This window comes from Diplotaxodon limnothrissa, linkage group LG23 (assembly GCF_057381915.1).
Source record: "Diplotaxodon limnothrissa isolate DT_005_m linkage group LG23, D_limnothrissa_male_GT1.1, whole genome shotgun sequence".
In the NCBI taxonomy this organism is placed as follows: Eukaryota; Metazoa; Chordata; class Actinopteri; order Cichliformes; family Cichlidae; genus Diplotaxodon; species Diplotaxodon limnothrissa.
Window position 1 is genome coordinate 33,680,016 of NC_140617.1, and position 9,031 is coordinate 33,689,046.

Below are 9,031 nucleotides of genomic sequence, written 5' to 3' on the forward strand. Positions count from 1 at the left end.
TGTAAGACGAGAGATGCCTTCTGCTTTAGTTATTAATACTCTGCCTTTTAACGACAAATCTCTTAAGAGCCACTGATTAAATCTGTGTTTGAGTTTCTCTAGAATAGGATAAAAATTTTGAGTTATTCTACTTTCCTGGTTCTTGGTTATTATGACACCTAAATAACGAACTTCTTGTTTAAGTGGAATGTTACACAAAGCTGTTTTCGAGCAGTCTTTTATCGCCATAAGTTCACATTTAGGAATATTCAAGTATAATCCAGAAGCTTTGGAAAATATGGAGATTGAGTCAATAGCAATAGAGATTTGATGTTCATCTTTTAGGAATAATGTAGTGTCATCCGCTAACTGTGTTATGAGTAAATCTTTGCCAATTAGCGATATACCTTTTACATTGCTTGATTTCATATGGTTAGACAATAGTTGGGCAATTAACAAAAACAGGTATGGAGAAATGGGACAGCCTTGTCTTATCCCTCTTTGTATGTTAAATCTGGGTGAAGTACCGTTTGTTAATTTAATACTGCTGTTACTGTTATGGTATAATGTTTTAATCGCTGTAGAGAAGTAAGAGCCAAAACCATACTTATCCAGAGCTTGAAATATAAATTCATGCTCCACCGTATCGAAGGCCTTGTAGAAGTCTAAAAATAATATGAAACCATTGCAATCTATGAGGTCAGAATAATCCAGAACATCTAAAACCAATCTGATATTGTTAGTTATGTGTCTTTTGGGCATAAAGCCAGATTGTGTTTCATCAATAACAGAGTCAAGAACCATCTTAAGTCTGTTAGCTATAATTAGAGCAAATACTTTATAATCATTATTTAGCAAGCTAATCGGTCTCCAATTATCAATCATTAATAGGTCCTTATTAGGCTTCGGGATCAATGTAGTCAAACCTTGATTCATCGTAGTGGGAAGCTGTTGGTTTCCTATGCTTTCTGCAAATACCTCAAGAAGAAAGGGAGACAACTCTTCAGAGAAAGTTTTATATAATTCAGCAGTAAGACCATCCGTACCTGGAGATTTATTATTTTTCAATAGCCCAATTGCAACTTTGACTTCTTCTAATGAGATGGGTTGATCACATAATATAGATTCTTCTTGGCTGATAGATTTAACATTCAGCGAATCTAAGAGATGATTTGCATCTTCCTGAGAAAATGTAGAACTATAAAGTTCCTTATAGAAATGACTACAATATTTAGAGATTAATCTGTAATCCTCTGTTATAACTCCATTTATCATTAATTTGCTAATATTATTTATACTTGAGTGTTTCTTTTCTAAACTGAAGTAGTAATGGGAGTTACGCTCACCTTCTTCAAGCCATTTAGATCTTGATCTGATAAAAGCGCCTTTTGCTTTGTCTGTGTATAAACGATCTAATTTATCTTGTAATTTAGCAAGGTTCATTTTATCCTCTTCAGTTAAAGTGTCAATTCGTTTATTAGATAACTGTGTGATTTGAGAAATTATATTTTCTTCCTCCAATCTTTTGGATTTTGCATTAAGGCTGCCAATCTTTCTCAAATATTTGCCAATTTCAAATTTTAATAATTCCCAGTTATTACCATATTTTAAATCTTCTTGAGCTATAGACCAAAAGTTTGAGATCAGTTCTTTAAGATCCTTTTTCACATCGTCTTTTTGTAATAATGAGCTGTTGAGTTTCCAGTATGTAAATTTAACAACAGAAGAATTAGGTAGAGAAGTTAGATTTATTTTAATATATATGGCTTTATGATCTGTTGCTGGAGAAGGCCAAGCACCTACATCTATGCTATTGCTGTCAAAGCTCTCTGAGACTAACCAAAAGTCTATCCTTGAATGTCTCGAGTTAGAATTGTTGCACCAAGTAAACATTTTGGACTGAGGAAATTTGAATCTCCAAATGTCTGTAAGTTTCAGGCGTACCATAACAGCCTTCAATGTGGTATTAATTCTTTTCAAATGTCCTGGAGGAAATTTATCTAATTCAGCATCCATAATACAGTTAAAGTCTCCACCTAGTAATAATTTTGCATTTGGAAATTTATTTAACCAGCTAGATATTTTTTTTTCAATCGTCAAAAATAAATGATCATTTTCTAGCTTCGTGTTAAACCCATATATGTTAGTAACAATTAAGACTAAATCATTATATCTTATGACTTGACATATGTAATGACCTGCAGAATCACATTCTGTATGTAAAACATCCCCATTATATCTGTTTTTTAGGATTGATACCCCAGCTGATCGTTCAGTTCCATGAGATAACCAAATAGAATTTCCCCATTGAGATCGCCAAAAACTAACATCGTCGATAGTAGAGTGAGATTCTTGCAAAAACACAAAGTCAGATTTAAGTTGCTTTGCATAAAGAAAAGTGGCTTTACGTTTTAAGTTGTTACGAAGACCCCTAGCATTAATAGAAACAAAAAACAAAGAACACAAGTTGACAAAGAAAAGATATGTATTAAAAAGTAAATCGAAGATAAACTTTTTAACCTAACACTGAGATCAGCACTAGAATATGAGAATGTTCACAGTATAGAGTAAATATATATAAAAAAAACTTTAGACGCCTAATAAAAGCATAACAAAAAAGGTTTTACCTATTTAACAGTAATTTGGCTTTTTGCTAACACCAAAGAGCAATTTAGACAGCCAACTATTAATATCTACAAATATCAGGCACATCAATATAAAGAACACCTTGTAAACAAACCTGAGAAGAACTAAGGGTCAGGGAATATTGAAGAGTTTATGTGTGAACTTCAGCACCATTTACAAAGCCTCGACCTCCAATAAAGTAAGCAGACTTCCCTTCTTCACGTGCTTTCTTTATAATGGGCCACAGCTTCAGTCTGTTTTCTTTGTCCTCTCTCGTCAGGTCTTCAGTAAACCTCAGATGATTATTTTGAAGGAAAGTATTATTCTTGGCAGCTTTCCACACCGCATCACGAATTCTTCTTGAGATGAACCGGATGATGATCCCTCTGGGTCTCGGGTCATTTTGTTTTGGTTTCCCCACTCGATGAGCGATGTCTAAGACCTCTGAAAACTCTTCCTTCTCCGCAGGTAGAACCGTTTGGCATATCCCAATCGCCTTTGCGCGCACATCTTCCTTCTCCAACTCCGGTACCCCATACAGTCTCAGATTCCAACGGCGGTTGTAGCGTTCAACTTCAGAGATGCGTTCGTCACATTTCTGTGTAAGCGTTTCGTTTTTCTCAACCCTTTTCTCAATGACCATAATCTTATCACTTATGTCCTTTAAATCCGTACGAACTGTTCCTACCATTTCTTCAATTGCGTCACTTCTGGTGTTGATCAAATTAATCAAAGTGTTGACCGCATCAGCTTTCAGAGAATCGTCATCAGATTGACTGGTAGACAGTGTTGGTTTTTTTGCCACTGGAGGCTTGGAAGGCGTAACTGGTAGGGGTGGAAATTCTTCTTCAACCATCTGCTGACACTCCATTTCTCTTATGTAGCTATGGTCGCTAGCTAGCATGCTAGTTGCATGTGGTTTGCCCGAGTTACTCAGCCTTTTCTGAGCAGATTTCGACATGTTGTTGTTGCAGAATTTGGTTTCAGGTTTAGCAGGTTTAGTGTGTTGATCTTCAAAAAAGTCTTGAAAGTTACAAAGACGTCAAATAAGCGTTGTAAAAATGCTTTATATCTTTCTAGTGCTGAGAGCTCGAAAAGACACTCCTCATCACGCCGCCATCTTGCTCGGCCCCTCGACTGCGTGTAGAATTTCTGCTCAATTTACGGCTAGTTAAATTCTGCATCCCAGAGTGCAAAGTATACGTGACTACGGGAAGACGTTAAGGTCAAACTTGAAGTAAGCCGAGTCAGAGCGGGATTACGTTGTCAACATGAACGAATCAGAGCTGTCAAAGTAAGGTCCGGGATCCAAAATCGGCCGACAACGACTCCAATCCGGACTGCTGAACTGCTTTGGACAATGTAAAGGAGGACATAAATGATGGACTTTTAACTGTATATTAATACGTTTTGCATCTTTTTCTACTAACAAGGATCTCTCCCCTGGCCATTCATCCTGCACCAAAGTATTTTAGTGATAGATAAACAACTGAAGGACAGAAAAGTTCCTGTTTTTCCAATACTCTGAATTTATTTTACACCACCCAAAACAAACAAAAAACAAACAAAAAACAAACAAAAAACAAACAAACAAACAAACAAACAAACAAAACAAAACAAAAAAAACCAAAAAAAAAATATTGTGGGTCCATAGTAAAACCAAAAATTAAATTGATAAATAAAATATCCTTCAATTACCAAAAAGCTTTCAGTTTTATAATTATAGGATAATCTGGATTTTATTCATTTATATTTACATTTATTTCTCACAGTTTAATTCAAAAAAGGCAACAGATCTATTTCTCTCCTACATCTAATTTTTCTTTGAAAATTACTTTTCTACCCCAAAGTGAAGGCCAGGGTGTTGAAGTCTCTGTGTGTGAGCTGCAGTAATAGCAGAAATTCAGTTTGAAATTACTCACTCACTCAAGTACCTACAGTTACATAGGACACAGGACGGTAAAGTTTAAATAAAGAGCAACCTGCTACTTGAATATTTTACACAAGCACAAATAAACGACTTCATATTCATTTAATGCTTAATGATAGTGAAACTGCTGCCATTCAGATGCTTTACTGTTGGTGTTGCATGGTGGATCAAAATCTGACTTTTTCTAATTTTGTGATTTTTCTGATTTTCTGTGTTCGTAATTCCTTTCTTAAAAAGTAAAATTATTTTTAATGCACCAAGATAATACTCTATTACAAGTAAGAGTCTAGCATTCACCCTCCTTAACTATAAGTATACAAGCATAATCAGCATAGTTTCAAAAAGTAGTCATTACTGACTACCTCCAGGGCAAATGTCACCTTCATCTCAAACAGCTACCTCTCTGCAAACATCAGTGTCTTCCTGCGGATGCAGGAGCTGCTCAGAAGGTACGGGGCTGTTATTGTAGCAAAAAGATTTGTGTGTATCTCGATACCTGTGTGCGTATTTCTGTGTGACTACATGAGCTCACAAAAAAGGGAAAACAATCATTTTTTAAAAGACCTCCAGTGGCATTCAGTCAATCCACAGGCTTTCACCAATCACAGTTCAGTGTACTAAAATTTGTCCTGGATGTGTTCCAACATCTCAGATATGCTGACTTATGAATGAGGGTTGAGTGTATTTTCATACCTTTATAAAAATGACAAGCAACAAGGAAATTGGGACTGACGTGCAAGGCAGTCAGACTGGCTAAGCTGCAGCTCACCTGTGAGACACTAATGAGTGGAAAACCCAGTAATCTGGAAAGATGATGCCAGCTTCCTCCTGATCAATGTTAGGGAGAATAAATGTTCCACATGCAGTGTTGGTCAAGTTAAGTGAAAAAAGTAATCAGTAACTAATTACTGATGCAGGTGCAGGTGTGCCGCAGCGGTCAGTGGAAGAATCCGCAAGTTTCTCTGTGAATTTCCCATTCCGTGGCAGCGTACTCGGTGCTTGTGTTTAGGGGTTTTTTTCGCTGTAAAAAGAAGTTTTGTTCCCACGCAGTGAGTGAACAGCGGACGCTAATGTTTTTGTCACTGGAACCTATGGTTTAAGAAAGATGCATTTCCCTTAAATTATATTAAATTATTTTAATATTAGATTTGTAAAGCCTAAAGTTGTATGGCTCAAAACTGTTACAAAACTATAGCAGCAGATAAACAGCACACATAAGCTGTAGAAACAAAGAAAAGGAACGCCAGGTGATCCGTTTGTAAGGAATTCAGTCCCACAGTGCATGAATCTACAGGAATATCAGCATTATCTCCACTGAGGTAACATTACAGTATTTATTCTACACAAGTATTGAAAGAATGAAAAACAGGCTTCAGGCTGCTGCGTCCACGTTCTCAGGAGCAAGCGTTCCAATATCTGTCAGGACTGGACACCAGAAAAAGAAGACTCAATATCCATGAAAGGCTGGATATTTAATTTGGGTTAAAATATCTTCAGGATGAAAAGGAAATGAAAATACAGACATGTTTATGTAACCCAGATGGCGACAGCGGAAACACACATCTTGCTTTACTCAAACACAACTACAGAAAGTTTCCTGGCAAAACTCAATGACTGGTTGTTGCTCTCTGGAATTGTTGCATGCACAGCGGTTTGTCTCTTTGTCAGCATTAAACCATACCTCAGCCTTCAAACAAGGGAAAGTGGTAGAGTAAAGATCCAAAGACATTTTCAGTCACATTGCTGCACAGATCCTGATGAATTCAGTTCAGTTTTATGTATAACAGTCACCTCAAGCCACTTTATATTCTAAGGCAACGATCCTACAATAGTAGAGACATAACAGAAGGCACACTGTGAAGGAGAGCAAGAGATTAATAACTAATAATTAAAGGCAAAGTGGTATACCGATGTGATGAAGAAGATACACTCAGTGGATCATGGGAAGCCTCCAGCAGCCTAGGCCTATTGCAGCATAACTAAGGGTGGGTTCAGGGTCACCTGATCAGCCCTAACTATATGCTTTAGCAAAAAGGAAAGTTTTAAGCTGAAGGGTTCAAATCCCGCCATCACCTTCCTGGTCAAAAACTGATCTGATCTACGGGGATGTTGTTTCCATACGGATGTTCCAGACGCTTTTATAATGTGAGAAAAACAGATAGTGAATAGTGAATCTAACACGTCAGCCTTTTACAAATATCTGTTCCCCGTTCTCAGCATCAACATAGTAAACCAGGCATGGGACTGGTTAAGCAATAATTCAATTAGCTCAGGATAAAAATGGATTCAGAAGCCTGCGCTTGTGAGTTTGAGGTACAGCGTGTTCTTTTGTTTTTAGTTTTTTATTATAATTGAGTAATAATTTAAAAGAATCCTTGAACACAAATTTGCTCTTGCTATCAAGTCTAACAAGGACATCTAAGAAATTTTGGAGAAGTACCTTTAACAGTGTAACATCTGCAACATTGTTTCAACTTTTATTTTAGAACAATTTTTCACTGTGACTATATATCAACAAAACGCAGACACCTGATGGTTATTCACCATCAAAACATTTGCTGGGCAGTTTCTCATAATGTCATCATCTGTTTTATAAGGTGTTGATTTAATGTACATTGATTTCGACATTTCCAGGCTCAAGTGTTTCTGCTGTCACTATCTTAGCTGCAAAACACAAAAAATGGATGGGTCTGACTGTGCATACTGGGCCTACAGAGAGGAGGTTCAGGATCTGAAGAGATTGTGTGACAACAACAACCTACATCTGAACACAACCAAGACCAAGGAGATGGTAATCGACTTCAGGAGAACAAAGTGATCTGAGTACTCCACCCTCTACATTGATGGAAAGGAGGTAGAAAGAGTAGAAAGCTTTAAGTTCCTCAGGGTCCACATCTTGGCCAACCTTACCTGGTCCACAAACATTTCCCACCAGGTAGAAAAAGAACAACCAAGGATGTACTTTCTTAGGAAGCCCAAATACCCTAAAGACTGCTAATTAACTTCTACCGCTCCGCTTATCTTATAGTGACTAACGAGTTGACAGCATCTCGCTAATGAAAATATGTATTTACAAAGACAGCAGCAGCTCTGCATGCCAGCTCAAGTAGACAGTGTAGCAGTGCCAAGCTAAATGCAAACTGCAGTGCAAAACGAGTTCGTTTGTGTTGCTCTCAGTTCAAGCCCTTTACAGTTAAGAGTCATAGTGATTTACAGCAGTGGTCAGGAATTTACAGAATACCGAGGTCAATGTTATCTTCCAACAGCTGTGGTTCCAAGATTTTTAATCTTATGACCCTTTAGTACTGTCTACCAAATGTCTACTGAAAACCATTTGTCATTCTGTGCATGTGACCTTTAATTAATGATTTTCAGATTATTTTAATAGATATTTTGTTATGCCCAGAAAAGTGTTGACTTTAATTCAAAAGCCAAAGACAGTCTATGTTCTACACCTCACATTTTTTTAACAGTAACAAAAAAAATAAATAAAATGGGTCAGTTGAATTTTGTGAAAAAAATGGTTGACACAATGACTTCAGCAAACTTTTGTCATTCAAACCTAACATTAGGTTCACAGTTTACAAAAGCACTGGTTAAGAAAAACATACCCAAAAACAAACTGATAGAAGCAATATAAAACCACCCCATAAATTTCAATTTTCAAAACACTATACAGGAGTATTTGGAGCCACACATTTCCAGACAGCAGTCTTTTAATATTTAAGGTAAGGAATCAATGAGACACAAGTCTCACACTGTTAAAGTAATTTACAAAGAGTGTAAAACAAGGCAAGCAAAGCAAAAGAATAATATCCCCCCCCCCCCCCCCAAAAAAAAAAAAAAAAAAAATCAATAAAGGTTTAGCAGAGGAGACTTTTATAACAGTGATGTATACAGTTGTAGCTAAATCAATACTACATTATGACATCTCTGCTGGCTGTGGTCAGAGATGCAACCAGACACATATTTGGCCACAGAAATAGCTAGCAGGCGTACATAACAAGAATTAAATGTTCTGTAGTTGATACACAGAAATGCAGAGAATTTTTCACCCCAGCACAGTCAGTGACTTGTGCACCAGAAGCTTTGCTAGAAAAACAATAATGAACAGCCACGATTACAAGTATTTGCAGAACTCAAGCAAACTGTTTCTTACACCATCACATTGTTCATAACCAAATTGCACAACGTTCATTATAGCTATGGATGCATGGGCATCCAACCAATGAACAGCAATAAATCTAATCACATCAAATCTAGGCTTAAAGATAAGATAATGTCCAAAACAAAGTCAGGGTTCAAAAACATTTTTTAAAGAAAAAAATAACCATCAGGTTTGGGAAACTGCAGGTATGTGCCAAGTAGGGATGGGTATCGTTTAGGTTTTATCCGATACCGGTGCCAAATCGGTACTTTTGAAACGGTGCCGGTGCTTAAACGGTGCTCGAACCGGTGCTTAAAGAATGGAGAACACAAACTTTGTCCAAAAACCTC